Raw genomic sequence first — 22,500 nt, forward strand, 5'->3', positions numbered from 1 at the left:
ATGTTTAAGGGAAAGAGGAACAGGATAATCCCAGAGACACATAGACCCATAACGTAAGATTAGGGCCATCCACTTGTGCATCCAATATTTAGGGAATAGGGGAACACAACAACCCAGGGTCACAGATACCCATAACTTAAGATTGGAGGCATGCACTTATTCCACCCATATTTAAGGGACAGGGGAACAGGACAAACCCAAAGTCACCGAGACTCATAACTTTGCTTTGTTTCTATGGAAAAGTAAAGGAGAAGGTTATTTTACATAATGTATCATTGGCATTGAAAATACTGGGGCTTAAAACTCTATATAAGCATGCATGTACTGAAAATAGATATATAACTACCTGCAACATGATGTTCTGTAATAATGCAATAACAGTTATAAATGGCAAATTGTGTTGTGGTATAACTTAATTAGTCTTAGTGTCAGCCTTTGATAAGATCATACACAAAACAATGATCATTACATTGGAACAACTATTTATTGATGTAATTTTGATAAGATGATAGCTGCATGCTTACAAATAGGACATGGCAAAGTCAGATTAACTGGACAGGTGAATCTCTAGGTTACAGTCAGGATGTCCCAAAGAGTTCTTACCTGTGCCCATGCCTCTTTACCTTACATCTTTCTGATCTATCTTTTTCATTTCTAGTGCTCTATTGTCTGCTTGCAGGTAACTAAATAGGTAAACAGCTTACATCTGTCACAGATAGGACAAAATAACACGAGTACTTCAAACCATGTGGGCACAGGAGAATAATATGCTGATAAATTTATCAACACCAAAGCCTATGAGATTTGAGAGACATAAATTGAAGGATGAGTACTTAATACAGCACATGGTGATTCAAAATGTGGATTCATTTAAGAACCTGGGTATATGGGTAGATCCAGTTTTGAGTTTTTTTTCCTGATCATATCAGCAAATTGGTTAATGATCATTTTTAAATCTATAGGCTGTAAAAAAAAAATTATATTAAGTCTAGGATATCAAAAATGCTGGATTATAAGTTACACTAGACCCAAATTAGTGTATGGAATAATAATTTAGAAATCTTATTATAAAAATCAGCTAAAGTATATTGGAAAGAGCACATAGAAAATATGCCAAGGGCATTCGTGGATCTGAAAGTTTAATCTATTACAAAAGATTAAAATATTGAACCTTTTACTCCATCTCATATTGATATTTAAGTGGAGACCTTAAGTAGAGAGTAATTAGAGACAACTACCTCTAGGAATGCTTAGAGTTATCAAAGGGTAGTAAAGAATCAGACAATCTGTGTAGGCGATGGTATAGGAATGAGAGATGTAGTAACTGGAACTCTGTAAGAGTAGCTGATACATGGATACAATTTATAATTATATTAAAGCAAGCACTACATCAGAATTTAGGAACATCTTCTTCACTTACATGGAAATGACTGTTCTGGTACATTTGCAAGGGCATTATTGACCATGCCTAAAATATTTGTATGTATGTACATGTATGTAAAATATGTAAATAGAAATAAATATAAATAAGCTGTTTAATCAAGTGGCTATGTTACATATCCAAGGATGCCTCCGTTTTTATTTATGTTTTATTTTTAGGTGCAATTGTATTCTTTAAATTAATGAGTGTATATTACAGACATCTTGAATGGCCATGATTGTCTGTTTGCAACAAAATATCACATTTACTCTCCATTGCAATTTACACTGTTTCGCTGTACAACTGTTACATTATATGAAAAATAGCAATGTATGCCTAGATAACTCATTAATTGCAAAATAGTCAAATAAATAAAACTATGACTTCACATGAGACCAGTGTGTCTGCTTGCTTGTTTATTTTTTTAAAGAAATTAAATCACAATTTCACATGTAATGTGTGTATGTATGAAATTAAGTTTAAAAGCTGTTTTAAGCAAATCAATATGTGGAGCATTTAGCTGGTTAAAAAAGAGTATTCTAAGGATAAATAGGATCAACCTATGATTGATCAGGAGGTGAAGAACCAGTGGCTGGCTTCAGCCTCAGAGGCCACAGAATGGAATGCAGTAAATGCCTGCAACATTATCAAACACTGTGCCTACAGCACAGAAGTCCACTCATATAGTTCCATCATAGACTGGCACTTGAAGGAGCAGTTTTCTGCCATGAGAAGGGTACCCTGCTTATCCAGTTTCAGGTGAGGGCTGTATTGAAGAAAACAGTGGAGTGATGAAGTTTGGACCCCAAACATATATTTCACGCTCAGTTAGATTACACACTTATTTAGCATAGCGGCAGCTTCTCAAGGCCAGTGGACAAGGACATCATGGGAGAACATCAAGAAATTAGGAAGATGAAAGTACAATGCTTATGAAAGATAGCTGAAAAATAATCTTATACCACATCTAACATTGTTGTCTCTTATTTTCAGAAACTGGGTGTTACCTGTAAGACACATTGCACCTTCCAACAATACTTTTGTTGACTGGAGCTTCCTGCATGTTTTATCACCTCGAACCTTTCTGGTGCTCTTCCATGTGAATGGAAACACCTGCCTTGTACATCACCTCCTGGAACATGCTGAATTACCTGTGATGTATTATGGTACCTAAGGTATAACATGTAAAATTTGTGTTAAAGCACAAATTATGATATTTACACTGAGGCCACATAGTTTGCTAAGCTGTACACCCTTCCACAATCCTTACGGTTGCCTACTATTCATGGTGATACTTATATCAAGGCTTCAAATGGCATTTTTGATATCTGCAGTTCTTGATATGTACGCCATTCTTCATCACACAGGGTGCTGTCCATCATTAGGGTACATGGCCCATTCCACCCTGCTTGACCGCTTACAGCTATGCAAAATGCACACCAACATGAACACCCACAACAAAGACTGTAATCTTTTATAGACACAAAATTAAAACATGGCTTGCTTAACAGACTTTTATTCCAAGGAATCCTATAATTATTGAATAAACGTCCTATGCATGTCAAGCAATATGACACATGGTCTGTATTCAATAATATTCTGAATGAATGGTCTGGAAATCGTAAATCCTCTCTGGGGTATACAACATGGTGCTTCTTGACCACGGAGCTTAACTCACTCAACAGTGCTTGGGCTTAGCTGGCTATGCTTATCAATGGTCTTTTGAGCTGCATGCCTAGTATATATCTATGAACCTATCAACCTAATATATAATTACCAAGTATCTTACAAAGATGGATGCTCCATATAGAGTATAAATGCACACAAAAACATCAGTTTATTGATGAATATATTTCTATAAGCCCCCTCATCTGAATGTCATTATATGGTCATTAATATATACTACTGACCACACCAATTTTTTTACAACCATGATTGTGCTATAGATATCTTTGAAATGCACATGCCCTGCATGGCAACACTTACTGCACAGTTTAGCTTTATACACTGTGCTATTTTTCCTTTCTGAATACATCTTACTGTGTTTTATGTCCTGTAAGAGTACCAACTATAGACACACATAACAAGTCACCTGTAAACAAACACTGGATTGTTTATTTCAATATGTAATAAAACAACAAATAGATGTGCACTAAACTCTCCAAGGTACCATGAATTACACTTAACCTCAGTTTGAAACTATTTTTTCCCCCCTTATTTGTTTATTCACCTGTTTGTTTGTGTACTTACTAATTTCAGCTTGATAACCATGTCAGTGGGAGGCTGACTTACCCTTTCGAGTCACAACCTGAACTCCATGGTGCACGACACAAACAGAAAATTGTAAATAGAATAAGGAATTATACCACTTTCAGAAAGAATGTCAAACAGTTGGGGAAATGCAGAAGTGGAATTCAAACAAGATGATAGTTAAAAAAATATAAGAAATGAAAATGAAGTCAAACTATAACTACAGCTTTGCAGGCAAGAATGGCATTATTCATGCCTGAAATATTTGTTTGTATGTACATATGCTGTTGTTGTTGTCTTTCGGCTTTCCCCTGTTAGGGGTCGCCACGGTGGAACTCTGGTCCGCTAATGATTGGCAGTAGATTTTCACGAACGCCGAGGTGCCAGCTCGACGTTCAACCTTCAACGAAGGCACGCCCATTTACGCATGTCTTTCGAATGCCCACCCAACCTCGGGGAGGACATGTAGACTCCACACAGAAGGCACTCCCCGCACTCCAGCCGAGAATCGAATGGGAGAACCTCTTGCTGTGAGGCAACAACGCTACTGCTGCACCACCGCGGAAGTGAGTTATGTATGTACATATGTGCATATGTAAAATGTATAAATATAAAACTAACAAAATAAAAATGGAGAGATCCTTCCATACTTAACCTAGCCACTCTATTAAACAGCTTATTTGTATTTATACATTTCATGTATGTACATATGTAAAATGTATAAATACAAATAAGCTGTTTAATAGAGTGACTAGGTTAAGTATGGAAGGATCTCTCCATTTTTATTGTGTTAGTTTTCATCAGCAAATTGTCTCTTTGCAACAAAATATCACACTTGCTTTTACTTGCAATATACATCGTTTCACTTTAAAACTGTTACATTATATCAGAAATATCTATCTATGCCTAGATATGATAGTTATGAAACAGTCAAATAAATAAAATTATCACTTCACATGGAACCTGTCTGTCTGCTTGCTTGTTTAATTTATTTTGTAAAATAAATGAAACTAAAATTTCACATGGAATCTGTGTGTCTGTTTACTTAGTTATGTATGTATAAAGTTATACTAGCTAGTTCTAATTAGACACAAAAAAGTATGTCTAGTGTATAGGAATATAAATGCAATAAAAGCCATTAATTTCTTGTGATCTCATGACATTTCAGTTATAATTGAAGGCATACACTCAACCTTATAGTGCAGAGAGTAAAGCCTTGACAGAAATATTTAACATGGCTAAAGTCATTACCAAAGTCCAAGATAAAAGAGTACATGACAGTAACTTTACTCAAAAGTGTTACACAGCAGCAATAAGGTACAAGTAGAAGACAGAGTCGAAGATGACTAGTTACTTCCCAGTTCCTCTACCACTTATCCTCGCACTGTTACTAAAGCACGGGTCCTCACTGTGCTTTTCACAGCTAAATACATTACTTCAATGAGCCCTGATAACATCCAGGGATACCTCCTCTATAGTTTGAAAAATAAGCCCCACTTGAATGTCTATTCAGCCACAACCTTCAGACAGGCTTCATCCCTAGGGATGCAGGAATGCAACAGTCATCCCTCTACATAAAGGTGGACCATCAACAGACTCAAGGAATGGCCAACCCATAAGCTAGACTAGTCTTATATAAAGGCCATGGAAAAAAGTTATCATGGATCTAGTAATTGCATAGCAAATCTTCAAACATTGGACCCATCCCAGTTTGATTTTGTCAAGGGTAGGTTCCACATATTAAACCTAGTGGGCTACTCTGAGAAGAAAGTCCAGAAGCACAAAAGCAATCGAGCGGACAGCTGGTAATGTATAAAAAATGAAAAGAATTTTATTTTAAAAAATAAAATAAAATAAAATTCTTTTCATTTTTTATACATCATTTTTTACTGTCCGCTTGATTGCTTTTGTGCTTCTGGACTTTGTTCTCAGTTTGTGGTTTTGGTATAGTTTTAAGTATTACTCTGAGAAGGCCACTTGAGCCACGGATGATGAGAAAAAACTGCATACTGTGTACCTTGACCTGGTAAAGGCATTCCACATACTATCTCTCTTAGGTATTATACACAAACTCAAAAATTTAGACATAACTCCCTATGTAACCCAATGGATAGTCAAATGACTCATGGATAGGACACATGAAGTTAGGGTGGGAGAATCCATCTCCAGCAATAGGCCTGTTACTAGTATTCCAGAGGACTCAGCACTTAGAACTATGAACTTTTCCACTACCTCTGTTACCAACTTGGTGGATATAGGCATCCTGAGTCAAGCTATAAACTGCCTAATATTTAATGACAACCAGTTAATTATTAAACAAACCGATCTGGCATGTGAGATATGTATTTACACAGTGTCACTGGGGGCAGAGCTGTCACTTTAAAGCACTCCTAATGTAAATAAGGTTGTCAGTAGTATACACAATGCACCGATCACACACAATTCAAAGCAGAAACATAGACCCATATATGATGAGGCATATAAATGTAACCTACCTAAACCCCAAAGACCTCCCTGATGAAGTACACATAATCAACTCCCTCAGCAACCCTGAATTCATGCTTTCAAAACACCCACATCAACCCACGCAGCCACATCTCATGTAGTCTCTACTACTAACCCCATAGAGCAAGCCACTACAGAATCTAACATTCTAGTGAGATACACTGATGTCCGTCTCATCAGGCTGAGTAAAGAGAAAGTCACAGTCAGTAGCTTATCAGGGGCCAGGATCCACCACATTATGAATGCACTCAGGTCGTTGGACCACAAGTACCAGTATGACTCAGTCATAATCCATGTAAGTGCAAATGACCTGAGATGTACCTCCCTAGACAATATGAATAGGGGCATCGTGGAGCTCTCAGGATGTGTCCCTTAGGCTGGTATGAGTGTAGCATTAAGCAGCATTTTATCTTCTCCAAGGATGATGCCACAATATGAAGAAAAGATGACTGACTTTACTTGGCTTAGTTTCTGGTCTCATTCTAAGGTGATGCAGTATTGGTCAGTGTGGAAATATGTGGTTAACAGACCATGCTGCTTTGCCAGGGATGGTCTGCTCCTCTCCTTCTAGTCTTTCAAATATTAGCTAAGAAATTGTCCTCCCCACACAGTGCTTTTTTTAGGTAATGCTAAACTGAAAGTACTTCTGAAATAGCAAATCAAAACCAACAAAATCTAATGGTGTTATTGGTCAATGCTAGGAGTCTAAACAAAACCCTCACTCCCTAGAAGCTCTCCTAACCTTAGAGAATGCTGACATTTATGCAGTCACTGAGATATGGTTTAAAGCTGTGTAGAGCACAGTGACAGTGCAAGATTATAATGCCTTCTTTACATTTAAACCATCCACTACACAGACAGGGACTAAAGGTGGAGGTGTCTCAATATACATCATAAACAAATATACCCCCAAAGGCTTGGAACTTCTCCATATTCTAATCACAATAGGCAAAATCCAATACCACTTCCTTAGAAGCTATATGTCCCCCTATAAGACCAAGGAAACCCATAACATATATTTAAAATTACTGGAAACACTGAACATCCAAACTAATATGATATTCATGGGTGACTTTAATTACCCCACTATTAACTGGGTATCATATATGACAAACGTGCAGGCACGGAGACTCCTGGATTTTGTAAACACAACCTCCTCTCTAGACCAGATTGGCAATACACATATAAGCACACACACACACACACACACACACACACACACACACACACACACACACACACACACACACACGTATGTATATACGTATAGATCCATCCATCATCAGCCCCTTTTTCCATTTTGCAGATGGGGTCAGGGTGTCATTTCAACAGTGATAATCATCTCAAGCCAAGGTTTACACCACAACCAGAGTTTCAACTTAGCATTGGGCGCTGGAAGAGGCAAGTGGAATGGATAGTCATGAGTATTGAAGTGTGGTTCTCCAGTAGTTGATAGGAGAAAATGTTCAGGTTGGGAAATCACTACCCAGTAAATGGGTTCTTGCAAAGCACTGAAATTGCCATGTTTAGGGACATGGGCCTGATACTTAGCAAGTGATACTAGCATTCATTACTGTGTGGGTGGTAGCATGATCCTTCACATGGAGGATATAGGATGCCCGACTGTGACAAACCTACTCATGCCAATCACCAGGGGTGGGGTAAGGGCCTAAAATAGAAATGTCTTCATTGCTATGATGCTTTCATATGTTAAAGCCACGTCCATGGCTGCCTGGATCATGACCCATCATGAAAGGTTCTTGTCCTCGCACAGGAGACTTCCTAGTTTTGGTTGACAAACTTGGTCAGGACAAATCATGGGAATAGCTTGATAGTCTGCAGGGACTGAGGTAAAAAGCACCTAGGACAAGGGAAAAAAAATCTTCAAAAATACTACAAGGTCACATGGTGGAACATCTTCCCTGTGACCAAGTGATGTGCCTATAAAGCAGTGACAGGCCTACCATAACTGACATGGTCTCAGCGCCATTCCACAACTCACAAGGCAGTCATGGTCATGCAATTGCATTACTGTTTATCTGATGCTGATAGCACTGCCTTCTGATGAAGACAATCACATAACTGTGACCAAACAATCACATAACTGTGACCAGACACAATGCAAACCCTTACTGGACCAGTGGGCTATCTAATATTATTGCATGGCATGGCTAGGCTTAAAAATGTCCTGTGACATCCTTTCTCTGGGCCAGTGATCAAGGAGTTTCAATCCTCACCACAGACACTGGCAGGGGAACATTCATTTTGAGAGAAATACACACGCTCAGTATTTTCAGATGCAGGTCTCTGTAATAAGCACAATTATCCTTAAAAGCACACAGGGAGCACACTCCAATCTTGGGGCTGGACTGTCTCTCTTCAGGCCCCAAATAAGAATCCACACTGACCACTAAGGAGCTCCATGTCCCTGTTCCTAGTAGCTGACATACACAATCTGAAATCTGATTTTTCACACATACATACACACACACACACACACACACACACACACACCATGGAAAAAGGCTGGCAGCGATTACCCGCTCTGCTACCTTTGCCCAAACTATAAGGTAGTTACACTGCCATCAGCGAGCTACTCTAAGGCTGTTACAAGGGTACCCAATTATACTGAGTAAAATTAATACTAATACAAATGGTAGTGTTTCACCAATGCAGCAAGACTTTCAGGAGCAGCCACAGTGTCAGCAAATAAATGTAAGTACTCTCCAAGTGTAAAATATTCTCTAAAATACCAGCTACACTGAGAAATTTAAATAGATTTAATAATAATTAATAAAAGGAAAACAGAACAATACTGAACATCTTTTCATAATAAACACCAGAGTTTCAGCCACAGGAAATATATAAAATAACACAGATGGATAAATTCACAAAGATACAGAAAAAAATTACACTTGGCTATTCTCACTATATTTTCCTAACCAATTAAAGAATTACTGTTCCCTATTTAAGTTACTTACTACAGCAAGGCAAGATGATGTGGGTGAGTGCTCTTTCCTGTCAGGTTTCACAAACAGACTGCATAGTACAATCTCTCACTAGTATGTAGATTTCATTTCATTGCTGGCTTACACAATGACATCACACATACTTGATCACCTGACTCTTGTTCCCACACTAACCCCTTTACTAGAAACTAGAGCCATGATCTGGCACAGATGTGTCACAATACACACTGAGAGCTTTGCTAACATCTGTTGCAGCATATGGAAGCCATGTATTTTGCTATGGTACTATGATTATGCTCCTGAAAGACAGCATGCAGCTTAAAAAGATAACATAAGGCATTAAAGAGAGCAATAATGTACAAGTATCAGATAAAGGCAGGATGGCTCAGAGATCAGGTGAGAATATTTTTATCCATGAATTGCAAATGTAGGATGGCTTTCCATGAGACGCTATAAAAAAATAAGCTGTGGCGGAATGTAAGAATACATGAAATATCTAAAAAATGGTCTAACAGAATGTATGAATAAGCTGTATACTTGTTCATGATGAACTGTGCATTACCTAAGAGAAACTGTAATGGGCAGGTTTAGGTAGGAAGTGGAGTCCTTGTGTGTGAACAAATTGTATTTGTGTACATAGGATACACAACTAATGCCAGTCATACCATTTAACAGCAATGTCAAAGGCATTTTCCTGCATGGTTTATACAATGTAAGCAGCTATCCTTTTCAGGGCATGCTTATTATGATGTTAACATGGTTGCCTCTAAGAGCAGAGGTACTTAAAAATGTGTACAGAGCTACAGGCTTTGCAAGAGGCAGCTGAGTGAAGCTGCTAAAACTGACTGCAGTAATGTTTTCTTGAACAAGACAACATGCCAAGTATTCCAGTATCCACATAAGTGCACAAATAACAGTGGTAATACACATATTAATCTAAACTTATTCTTTGGCTGCAGTCTACAGACCTAGAAAACAGTCATTGTAATGCAGTTTCACAAGGACAGCCCAGACACAGACCCTGGTAAACACATACTCATTTGTCTCACTAGCCTCATCTTGCCCTACTCTAGTTACTGTAACATTCTCATTTTTCTGTGTATACTTGTGGAGCTTTTCTCCTCTGGCCTCTGCTGAAAAAGAGCAATAGATCAGTTGGACTACTCCGGTCAACAAATGTCAAATAAATAATAAATACAATTTTCAAATCATAGGCTCCGTGCACACATTTTTGGGGCATACATGTATGTATTCTTTGATTCACCTTCCTGGTATTGTATCACATTAAATTCCTTGTATAATACAACATCATTTGTTAGAGTGTGTTTTAAATTTATAGTTTTGAACATTTTTCCAGTAAGCAATGAAACAAAATGTATGACCCAATAATGACAAAACTTCCAATTTCAGAACATTTTAGCCAAAAAAGCCACTTAAACTCCTATCATTACAATCCACCAGTATCACTCAATAAGCACAATATCTGCAGAAGTAAAACTCATCTGAATAATTCCACATTAAAGAGATTTGTAACAAATGAAGATGCTACTACTAGCAAACAACTTTACATTTCAGTGCTTCATCTATACCTTCAGAGCCTGATGCCCTTGAAGGATTAATTGCCTATGTTACATTCAACCATTGGTAAGGTGTTAGTCATACCTCTCAACCTCTTAGAGGAAGAAATCTAGACAGAGCCATAAATAAAAGTGGGATAAATGCCCAAAAATAGGTACATTTTTAAAATATTGCTATTACAGACTTAGAAAGTTGATAGAATAACAGGCTTTGCTTTAGCATGCATTTTCTGAAGGGTATGAAGTCTAAAACTCCAATGTCTGTCATTATTTTCTAACTTCAATCTTTAATGACTTGCCACTAATTTGCCAGAAAACCACAATTTTATGAACAGACCAAAAATATGAGGCAAAAATCTAGACATTCTGTGAAAATCTGCACCGTTGAGAGGTATGCTCCCCTTCTTTCTATACTTGTCAGCAGCCTTCAATACAATTTGTCACATCAAACTTTTACTTCAGATGTACACATTAGCTGTATCGCAGATCACCCTTCTATGGTTCAAAAGCTACTTGTGCAATAGGTATCAGTTAGTAAAATGGCACTTCATTCACTCTCTATACCTGCCAGTCACCACCAGTGTACCACAAGGTCTCCTCCTCTTTAACATTAACACACCAGCACTCTCCATTGATCCACACAACAGGCTTCTCTAATACAATACACTAATGACTCCACACTCATACATGTGTCAGATAACTTGGCACATCTCCAAAGAATTACTCAGGAAGCTGTAGCAGACACTGAAACATGGCTTTGTAACTCATATTTCTTGTTGTTATATGTTTTATTTGGAAAAACTGTTATGTGTGTTGCTGTAATTTTGGTGGGACTTAGAATGACAGGAACTTTTTATAATATAGTTGCAAGTGTTCTATTTAACTCTCTTTCAGTTAAGGGGGCTAGTGTGGGTATGCACGGGGGGGGGGTGTCTGAAAGCGAGGTATGTCACACATACATACATATTATTGACCTGCACAAAAACGTATAAGAAACTTTTACAGTTATATATGTCCCTCTATATTTCCATTAGCTCAGAAAGTCAGCATTCTGCTTAAACATATGTGTTAGATGATTTATGTTGATTCATGGAATATAAAGGGCTTACAAAATAAAAAAAAGAAAAATCTATTAATGCATTTAATTCTTAAATCTGAGGCAGAGATAACGTTCATTCAAGAAACACATATGTTAAAAGAACAATGGGAGAAAGATACTAAAAAAAAGATGGGTGAAACATATTGTTGCTGCTGGTGACGCTACAGCTTCTAGGGGAGTTGCTATAATAGTTAAAAACTAATTTGATGGCATTAAAATGAAGAGTAGCTACGACTCAAATGGTAGATGGTGTTATTTTACTTGCAAATTGCCTATGTTTAAAAAACCTTTCTTAGTCTGAAATGTATATGCCCCATGTTTGCATCAATTAACCTACCTATATGAGATATATAGAATTCTAGAGAACTTTCCTAACTATTTATATATCATAGGTGGTGACTGGAATATGATAATTAATCCAGAACTAGATAGAACAAATAAAGAAAACAAGCAACCTGCTCAATGTACTACATTAATAACTGAAATAATGGAAGACTTTAAGCTAGCTGACCCTTTTGAAAACTTTAAAAATAATCAATCTACAGGCAAATTAACTTATTTTTCACCATACCACAAGTCTTGGTCTAGAATAGACATTTTTATTATCTGAAACTTTACTAAATAATGCAATTACCTACAATAGTGAACCCAGAACAATATCAGATCATGCAAACATAAACATCATAATACAGATGGTTAGCGCAATGCTAAAATCTCAAACACTAGAGAACTGGACATTAAATACTAACTTACTAAATGATAAAGAAGTCTCACAGGGAATCATTGACATTCTTACTCAAGCTAAATATAACCTAGAGATAACAGATATACCATATGACATTCAATGGCAAGCAACGAAAGCTACTGTTAGGGGAATACTAATCCAAAAAGCTGCTCTCTATAAAATATTAAGCAAGGAAAAAGTCAAAACATTAGAATCAAAATTAAAAAGTATAGAGTCAGAATTACAGATTAAACATTTGCCAGAACTTGAAAGCCAAATTGTTACATTGCAAGGACAAATACATGAAATTCAGTCACAACAGTGCTCTATCAGTGAAATTAAACTTCTTCACAAATATGCTGAAAGGGCTCAATCCCCCTCAAAAGCATTGGCAAGAATCATAAACATAAAAAACTCCCCTACCAAAATAAAGCAATTAAATTATAATAACAAAACTCTAGATATGGATGAAGAGATTATAGTGGCTTTTGAAGAGATTTATCAAAAACTATATGGCCCACACGACCAGTTTAATGATTTATTATTCCATCAATTTACTGAAGAATTGCAATTTCCAGTACTGAATGAAGTACAACTAAATAATCTTAAAGCCCCTATAAATGTAGAGGAAATCATTGCTGCTGTAAATAAATTAAAACCAGGTAAATCACCAAGGCCAGATGGATACATGGCAGAGTTCTACAAGACTTTCAAAAAACAATGAACCTAATTACTATTGAAAGTATACGAATACGTAATAAAGTATGGTATCAAAGATCTGTATATCAACAACTCAGCAACTATATTTATACCAAAACCCAAATCTGATGCATCAAATCCAAACAATTGCAGGCTGATAACACTCATAAATATCAATATAAAAACTCTATCTACAGTCTTAGCTAGCAGAATCAAAAAATATTACTTCTTATCATATCTCTTAGAATAGACAGGTATATGACAATACACTCGCCACTGATTCAATCAATAGTTTAAAAGCGAATGATAAATGCCCTAGGTATCCTTTATCTGTTGATGCATCTAAAGCTTTTGACAGAGTTAACTTTGATTTTCTACTAAAGATACTCAAGAAATTTAGCATTCCTAAAGAATATATAAACATGGTGAGGGCTTTATACAACAATGCTACGACAACACTATTTGTAAATAAAAAGCAATCAAAACCCATTCAAATTACTAACGGTACAAGGCAAGGATGCCCATTATCACCATACTTGTTCAATATATATATTGAACCTCTTATTTTTAAAAATAGCACAAATAACTCATCATCATCACATTATGAATATCTCAAAAATCCCAATAAGGTTTACAGCCTTTGCTGATGATCTTAATATTTACTTTGAATTCCCTAATACAGATTTAAACAAGATCTTGAATTCCATTGAAAAATTTTCTAAGGTTTCTAATTATGCCATTAACTCAAACAAATCAATCATATCCCCTTTGAATACTCTAGGACATAAGGAATTATATTTCCCTGAGAGTGAAATAAAAGTTAACTATAATCTCAACTATTTGGGTATCATGTTCACTCACCCCCAAGTGGATATGACTAAAAATAATTTGTTCAAAACTTGGGCTAATATCACAGAAGACACTAAAAGATGGTTAAATCTTAACTTATCTCCACTATCTAAGGCGGCTATAGTTAAAATGAATATTCTTCCAAGATGATTGTTTCATGTTAACGCAATTAATCAAAATACACCAAATAATTTCTTTTCCAAGCTTGAAACATTACTAGGGAAATTTATTTGGCATCCAAAAAATACAAGAATAAAATATTTCAGATTAACATTACCCAAACAGAAAGGGGATTTAGGACTACCAGATTTTCAAATGTATTATGACATTATAAATGCTAGTCGAATTATACAAATAACAAATTTTGAACCATCTAACAAAACTTGGTATCCACTATGGATTAAAATATATTACAATAATTTAGTCTCATCACATTTAAACACTAAAAGTAATACCCTTTCTAAATTCTAAGACATTAAGGTATTTTAAAATTCACCCCATAATTATAAGACATACATTATTATTTCAAAAGCTGGTGTCTTCCCTAACTCTTAAGGATACTTTGTTACTACGTCAACCAATATACCTAAATCCTAATATTGAATTAAATAACACTATGATAAAGTTGAATCAATACCCACTAATTAAAAACACCACTGTATGAGACTTCTACCAAGTCAAAAATCTTTCAATTGACAATATTAGGCAAATAATGGAAATAAATAAAAGTTATAACACCATAATCAACCAATTACTATATCTGATTAATACAATTACTACTAATGTTAAAATAGACAACCAAGGTATGCAGCTTTATCAACAAATTATCAACCTGTTGCTTTCAAGAACTAAAATCTTATCAAACACTTATAGACTAATGACAAGTATCAGATACCAAGATTCACTTCTATATTTAAAATTTTGGGAAGGGAAAAATAACATGATTACTGATTATATATATATAATTTGAAAGCCTTGAAAACAACAAAAAATGCATAGTCTAATTCTGATAGTTTTATGAATTGTGTAACTTAATTCTGTTGGATGACACGCTACACAACGGAATATTGTTTCAGTTTATATATTTGGACAAGTCGTGTTAAATGTTGAAGCAACCATAACAATACAAGCTTATTAAATGCTTGAATGCTAGTCTTTTAAAGATTTTCATATTGCTATGCAAAAACAGACTATATAACTCCGTAATACATTTTTTGAATAAGGTGAGAATGTAGATATATGGCTTGTATGCATTATATTTTATAACTTTTAATGCACTTATTATAATAGTGGCGTTTAGTTTCGCCACTATTGAATTGACCATAACAACGTTTTTTAAGAAACAAATAGACTTTTTAATAGAAGTTTTATTGACACATTTACGTTATAGAACTACCTAATATGCAGTAATTTATTTTTGGGCTTGAATGCATTTTTGAGTTTTTAATGTCCTTTTTTAATATTCTTCCTAAGTTGTTTTTTCGTAATGCTTATAGGTTTTAAATATATTAATAGTTATGTTAAATGTGGCTTTGGCACAGCGATGTAAAGGATTCATTTGTTATGCATCAAACTTGATCTGTCACATATACCTTTAACTGAATAGATTAATTAATTAATCAATTAGTCAGTTAGATTAATTGCATTATTCTTTGGCTTGCGCGCCAAAATGATTTGTATAAAACAACTGTGTTTTTAGTTTAAATTTACATCTGAAGAAGCGTAGTTAGCTACGCGAAAGCGCTTATTTTCTGTATCCAAATAAAGAAATACCTATTTCGAGGTAATTCATCTCCTGTGGTGATTCCTTCTGGATCTGCAATTATTATTATATGATTACTGATTAACAAAAATCTGCTGCAATTGAACTCACTTTGAAATTAACCCCTCTCAAAAATCTAATTTATACCCAAATTATGATTAATAACAATGCCTATCACACACCACTCTTTCTAAGTAAAATTAATCCTTCTCACTCTTTATTGCCCCACATGCCTAAATAGTGTAGCTGACACCCTTCATATTTTTTGGAGCTATAAGATTGTTTACAAATTATGGTGTTCATTAAGAACCAAGTTAGGAAAAAGGGATACACTAAATCCACACAGTCATGGGAAATTGCAATTACCTCCAGGCTGGTCCAATAGTCTGATGCACATGAGAGACTCCAGCAAAAATGTAACTGTGGACAAGACTTCTATTCAAATTATAGGCAGCTACAGGCCAACATATTCCACTCAGGATGGCCACCCCAACTATATGTCCCTCTACCAATCTATCAAGATTCAACCCTGATACTGGCTGACTTTAATTATCCAAACATAGATTGCAAATACCAACCATGCCAGAACAGAAATGCACAGAGATTCCCCCATCTTCTCAATGCTTAATCCTTTGGATGGTTACTAGATACCCCCACAAGATGTGATACATATGTTGGAAGTGGTAGTAACCAATATGAGTAACCACAGCAGCACCCCTATGGTATCACCCTTCCTGGCCAGATCCAACAAAAAGGCGGTCAAGTTCGATATCACCATCTCCCCTGACTACCCTCTAATTATGGTAAAACGGGAATGTCTCCCTAGCTGATCACAACAACCTGAGGGATGATATAAACAGCTGCACAGCCCGCTCCCCCACTGGAGGAACAGGCACCAATGTCAAAATGTGCACCAAAGTACTATACTATCATATATATATATATATATATATATATATATATAGAGAGAGAGAGAGAGAGAGAGAGATTCACTTCATAACACTGAAAACTCAGAACACTGAAAATGAGAAAACTTCATAATATAGAAGACCAAAACACTGAAACTTCAAAACACTGAAAACTCAAAACACTGAAACTCAAAACACTGAAAACACATATCATACATATACTGAGTTTAAACAACATAAATCATACCACTTTCCACCAAGTGCTGCACCCCCACACCCCCTGCTACTTAAATATATCAACTCCAAGATTGCACTTGGTGGAAAGTGTTATGATTTATGTTGTTTAAACTAAATATATGTATGATATGTGTTTTCAGTGTTTTGAGTTTTCAAGATTTTAAGTTTCAGCAAACAGAAGAAAGGCAAGACACTGCTGTATAAAACACAATAAAATCCAAAGGTTAGCGCTTTCGGGATAACACCCTTCTTCAGACAGTTTAAAAAATTCTAACCACTTATTTTATGTTGTTTAAACTCAATATATGTATGATATGTGTTTTCAGTGTTTTGAGTTTTCAAGATTTTAAGTTTCAGTGTTTTGGTTTCAGTGTTTTGAGCTTTCAGTGTTATGAAGTGAATATATATATATATATATATATATATATATATATATATATATATATATATAAATAGATAGATACATGGAATCAGGAATACACAACACAACAACCTGTCTGGAAACATCTGTGATAAAGGAAATATACAACAAAAGGATAACATTGCTGTCCAGGACCAAGTGCACAATTGGAAGCTATCTTTCCTTAGCCTGAACAAACAACTAATAGCAGTACTCATGGGCGCTGGAACCATAGAGCACAGGGGGAGGGGAGCCCCCCCCACTTTTGCAGATCATCCATACCTCTGCCCTTTCGTTTTCCGCATGACATCAGTGCACATATTTCCGGTTGTTGTGCAAGCCGGAACACAGATTTATTCAAAGCTGAGATGGAGCGGGTTAGTGTCTGGAAGCCTGTAATGCAGATGGAGTGGGTTAGTGTCTGGAAGCCTGTAATGCAGATGGAGCAGGTTAGTGTCTGGAAGGCTGTAATGCAGAAGTCTCAGATGGAGCGGGTTAGCATCTGGAAGCCTGTAATGCAGAAACAGATTTAGTTGAGATGGAGTGGACTGATTTAATTGCAGAGTGGAGCTGGAACAGACAGAAGCTGAATGCTACCAGAGGATGGAATCTGTTGTAGAGTGAGTACATTTTATATTGTTGGGGTGTGTGTATGTGTGTGTGTGCGTGTGTGTGTGGGTGTGTGTGTGTGTGTGTGTGTGTGTGTGTGTGTGTGTGTGTGTGTGTGTGTGTGTGTGTGTGTGTCTGTGTGTAAATGCCCCCAACAGGATACATCTGGTGGCTCGAGGTACTCAGGCTCAAATCTTGTACCTTTGGTAGAGGTAAAAAGAGCCTAAAGTCCCTAGCCACCATCACTTGTGAAGGACTGGTAAAACAAAACATTTTATTCTAGCAATTTTCTAAGGTTATAAAATCAGTATTTGAAATGTGTCCCTAAACCTTTTATTCTAGCAATTTTCTAGGGTTATAAAATCAGTATTTGAAATGTGTCCCTATTTTGGGGCTGCATGCCCCCATTATTGGCTTTGTTCTGTATTTTTGTGCTAAGAGGTTGAGAGCTATGGTGAGAAGTGAGAACTGAAGTCACTAAATGATATGATAGCCATTTAAGTTTGTCTTCCTGTCTTTCAGGAAACTGCTGTTTTAGCTTAGTGGTATGTTGCTCTGACTGTAGTGCACAAGGTTCGGGGTTCAAGACTTGGCAGTGAAATGCATGGTGGTAACAGCATTTTATGCAAGTGACTTTCCAAAATTATACATGCACTGTTTAAAATGTGTCCCTAGTTTTTGCCCCCCCCCCAATTGAAATTAAGTTCAAGAAGCGGTGCAACATGCCTATGGCTTACACTCTACTGTGATTCTGTATTTATATATTGTGTGTAGAAGTAGACTGTTATCATGGAAATGTTCTGAATAGGGCAGTTTTGTCATTATTGGTGCATGCATTTTGCTTCACTGCCTAATGGAAAAATGTTCAAACAATAAATTTAAAATGTAGTTGTGTGTAGAAGTAGACTGTTATCTGCATTTTTGTTTAATTGCCTACTGGAAAAATGTTTAAACAATAAATTAAAATGCGCTCTAACTTAAGTCTAACAAGTGTGCTGTATTATACAAAGAATTAATACAATCAGGAAGGTGAATCAAGAAATGCATACGTGTATGCATAGCCCTAAAAATGTGTTTGAAAACAGCCCAAAGTAAAGTGTGAAAGGCTCAAAATCATGGGCAAATTTTAAGCTTTACTCTTGTTACCAAAGCAATGGATGAAGGTAAAACAGTTCACACCACATTACCTTGACCTGGCCAAGCCTTTTGACACAATCCCCTACTCAGGAGTAGTACAAAAGATGAATAATGTAGGAGCAAAGACTTGCATCACCAGCTGCATTGCCAACTTGGCTCACAGGATGCAGGAGATCAAAACAGAGGAAGAGACCAGTCACCAATGGAGTCCCCCAAGGTTCGGTGCTGAGACTTTTTCTATATGGCATTTACATCTCAAAAGTGAAAGGGAATACCTAAGAGCATTTGCCAGCTAAGTTTGAGATGACAGCAAGCTAGGAGAAGTTATTGAATTCTCAAATGACTTAACCATCATGCAGGAAGGTTTTTCCCAAACAATAACTGGTGTCAAAATCATGACAATGCCCTCTGAGAACTGATCCAATTGTTTGTCATTTGGGAATTTGTGTGTACAGTGACCTAACTTTTGCCCAACGTGTGCCCAGAGTCATAAGAAAGCCTTTCTATATTGCACAGCTTATAAACAAATTGATTGTGACTAGATCTAAAAATGTTGTTGTCCCCCTTTACAAAGCTTGCATTATGTCAATTATTTTGTATAATGCCCACTTTGGCATGTATCTGTCCAGTCCAATGCAACACATGGAATACCTGCAGAGACACCCTACTAAAAGGATACAAGTCCTAAACAATAGGTCTTGCATGGACCACCTCAAAGATTTATTACTATACTCAGTAACCTACAGAGTGCTTAGAGGTGACATGTCTGGCATACAAAGCATCCTCTGCCATAATACAGATGGACCTACTGAGCATCAGCAAGTCAAATGGCATCAGAAATACTCAGTCCAGGTATCTAAACTGAATGTTGTGGAGAAATAGATATATATCACAGAGGCTACCACTATTCCTGAACAGACTATCCATAAAAATAAAGCAAAGCTCATCCATCCATATTCGAATGCAACTTGGATCTAAGGATGGGTAATAGAAAATGTACTCCAGGATTTCCCCTCATGCCACTAATAAGATAGAGGCAGTTCCTAAATGCTGCATCCATTACATAGCCCCCTCAAATTATCTATGGTATGATCACAGTTGTTCTCACTAGGGCTAATATACAATTATCAGCCATGGAGATAGCTAAGACCAATCAGAAAATGTTAATTCAAGCACCAAAAGGGAATTGGCTAAGCTTAAAATTTTCTCCAAGTGAACCTATGTTGTGGCAGCAAATAGTTATACAAAAATTTCCCTTTTTAGTTCACTAAGTGCCCCTGTCCCCCCCCCCCCCCAGTCTTTAACAGCTTCTGGTGCCTATGGCAGTACTGAAATCCTCTAAAGCCAACTCTGATACCAGATTGCCCATATCTAAGACAGACAATCAGAAGGCCATCTTCACATATGATTGCAGTCTCAAAGGAAGCTCCCAGATTTGTTCAAAACTGGTGGTCAAGGACAGCACATACACAAAAGCTGTATATATAGCCAATCTACTGGCTGACAGATTCAGTGGAAAAGTCTCCCCTCTGCCCCCACCATTAGTAAAGCAGGACATCCCCAGTTAATGCCCACCCACCCCTTATCACTATGAAACAGGGTATCACTGGCTTCACAAAGGGAAAAAGACAGCCTCCATGGGACCTGAATACATCCCTGGCTGCATTCTACATGAACTCAGGCATGAATTGTTAGCAACATTAGGCATGAGTACTGGCTTTGCCCCAGCTGAGTGGACAGCCACTGTCATCCCTTTACATAAAGGTGGGTATCTCATCCAGGGACAAAGAGGTCATAAGATCCATGTATCCCACCCTTATAAGGCCATTTATTGTGTACAACCCCCCCTCGCCATGGGGTTCCTATTACGTTATAAAAAGATAACGTAATCGAACAATCAAAACTTCAAAATGGCAGCATTTTAAAGATCACATTGTGGGATCGCAGTACAGTGAGGATTGGAATATTTGCCCTTTCCTCACTGCAGTGCGATCTCGGAGTTGGAATATATATTTAGCGAGGGGTGTGGGGGTGCAGCCCCCCACAATACAAGCTTCTAAATACTGCCATTTCAAAGTTTTGATCATTCGATTACATTATCTTTTGATAACATAATATGAACCCTTTGCCATGTACCTCACAAAGCACATGCAGCAGCTGGCGAGACTACAGAGGTTCCTCACCAGGAGAATCCAGACCCTCAAACACATACCCTACAAAAATATGCTAAAAGCACTGTCCCTCTACTCAGTTCCATACAGACTCCTCAGAGGTGACCTCTGTCTGTCATACAAAGCAATCCAGACCCTGCCTTATAGATTCATAGATTCATAGATTAGTACTAGGGCATCTGCCTGTGTGGGCTATTTTAATCCTAGCCAAGTATCTCTTGTGAGAGTCAAACCCTGCACTTTGTATCTGTAAGGCAAACACCTTAACCATTAGGCCAGCCTCCCATCCCTTAGGCCAGCCTCCCATGATGGGACTGCTGCACATCTGCAAGTCAAGTCCCACTCAACCAACCTGTAGGTGCAGCATCAACCTTGCCTGTGATATCAATGGGAGTTGGTGTGACAGATATGTGTCCCACAGTCTCCCCCATCTGTGGAATACACTCCCTGTCCACATCAACTGAACACCTCAATACCCCTTGTGAAGTGCACCCTGGATAACTGTGTGGGAAACAGACAATACAGTCCTGTGATTCTATCTTTGTCCCTGATGGACAGGGACTCTGAGTACTGACATGTCTTAACATGGGATACACTCTCATCTGCTAAGGTTGTAATGGCTTCAGGACCAATAGCCTATTAACCTCCATTTAATCTATGAACCTATAAACAAATGTCTGTCAGTGGTTCAACATATATATATAACTCTATACTGCTCTGCCACTGACATTCCAGGAATTCACAGTGCTATGTAGAATGTACCACATATATTATGGAAATATCTGTTCAGCACAATGCACTATGTACCCACACCAGGATATGACATTTCAGTTAAGAAGGCTACCACACAACCAGGAGATCACTGGCCAGTATATGACTGAGATGCTGGACTGTTAACACAACTTAATCAGCCAATTGGCTGTAGCCACACCTTTCAATTAGCTGTATTTGGCCAGAATGTCTATACTTTGGCTCATAATTTTGATCTGCTCATCATAAATCTTGTATGTCACTGTGATGATCTGAGCATCTATGTCAGTAAATAATGACATGCACTTCAGTGTCAAATGTCATATGTTTCAGAAAATGTCTGCCAAAACAAGCCCTGTTACTCTAGCAATGTTCTAACTCCATAAGAGCAATATTTAAAATATATCCCTGTGTTTGGCCCATAGCTCCCCCCC

This window comes from Protopterus annectens, chromosome 12.part0, assembly GCF_019279795.1.
Source record: "Protopterus annectens isolate FY-2018-M chromosome 12.part0, PAN1.0, whole genome shotgun sequence".
NCBI lineage: Eukaryota > Metazoa > Chordata > Ceratodontiformes > Protopteridae > Protopterus > Protopterus annectens.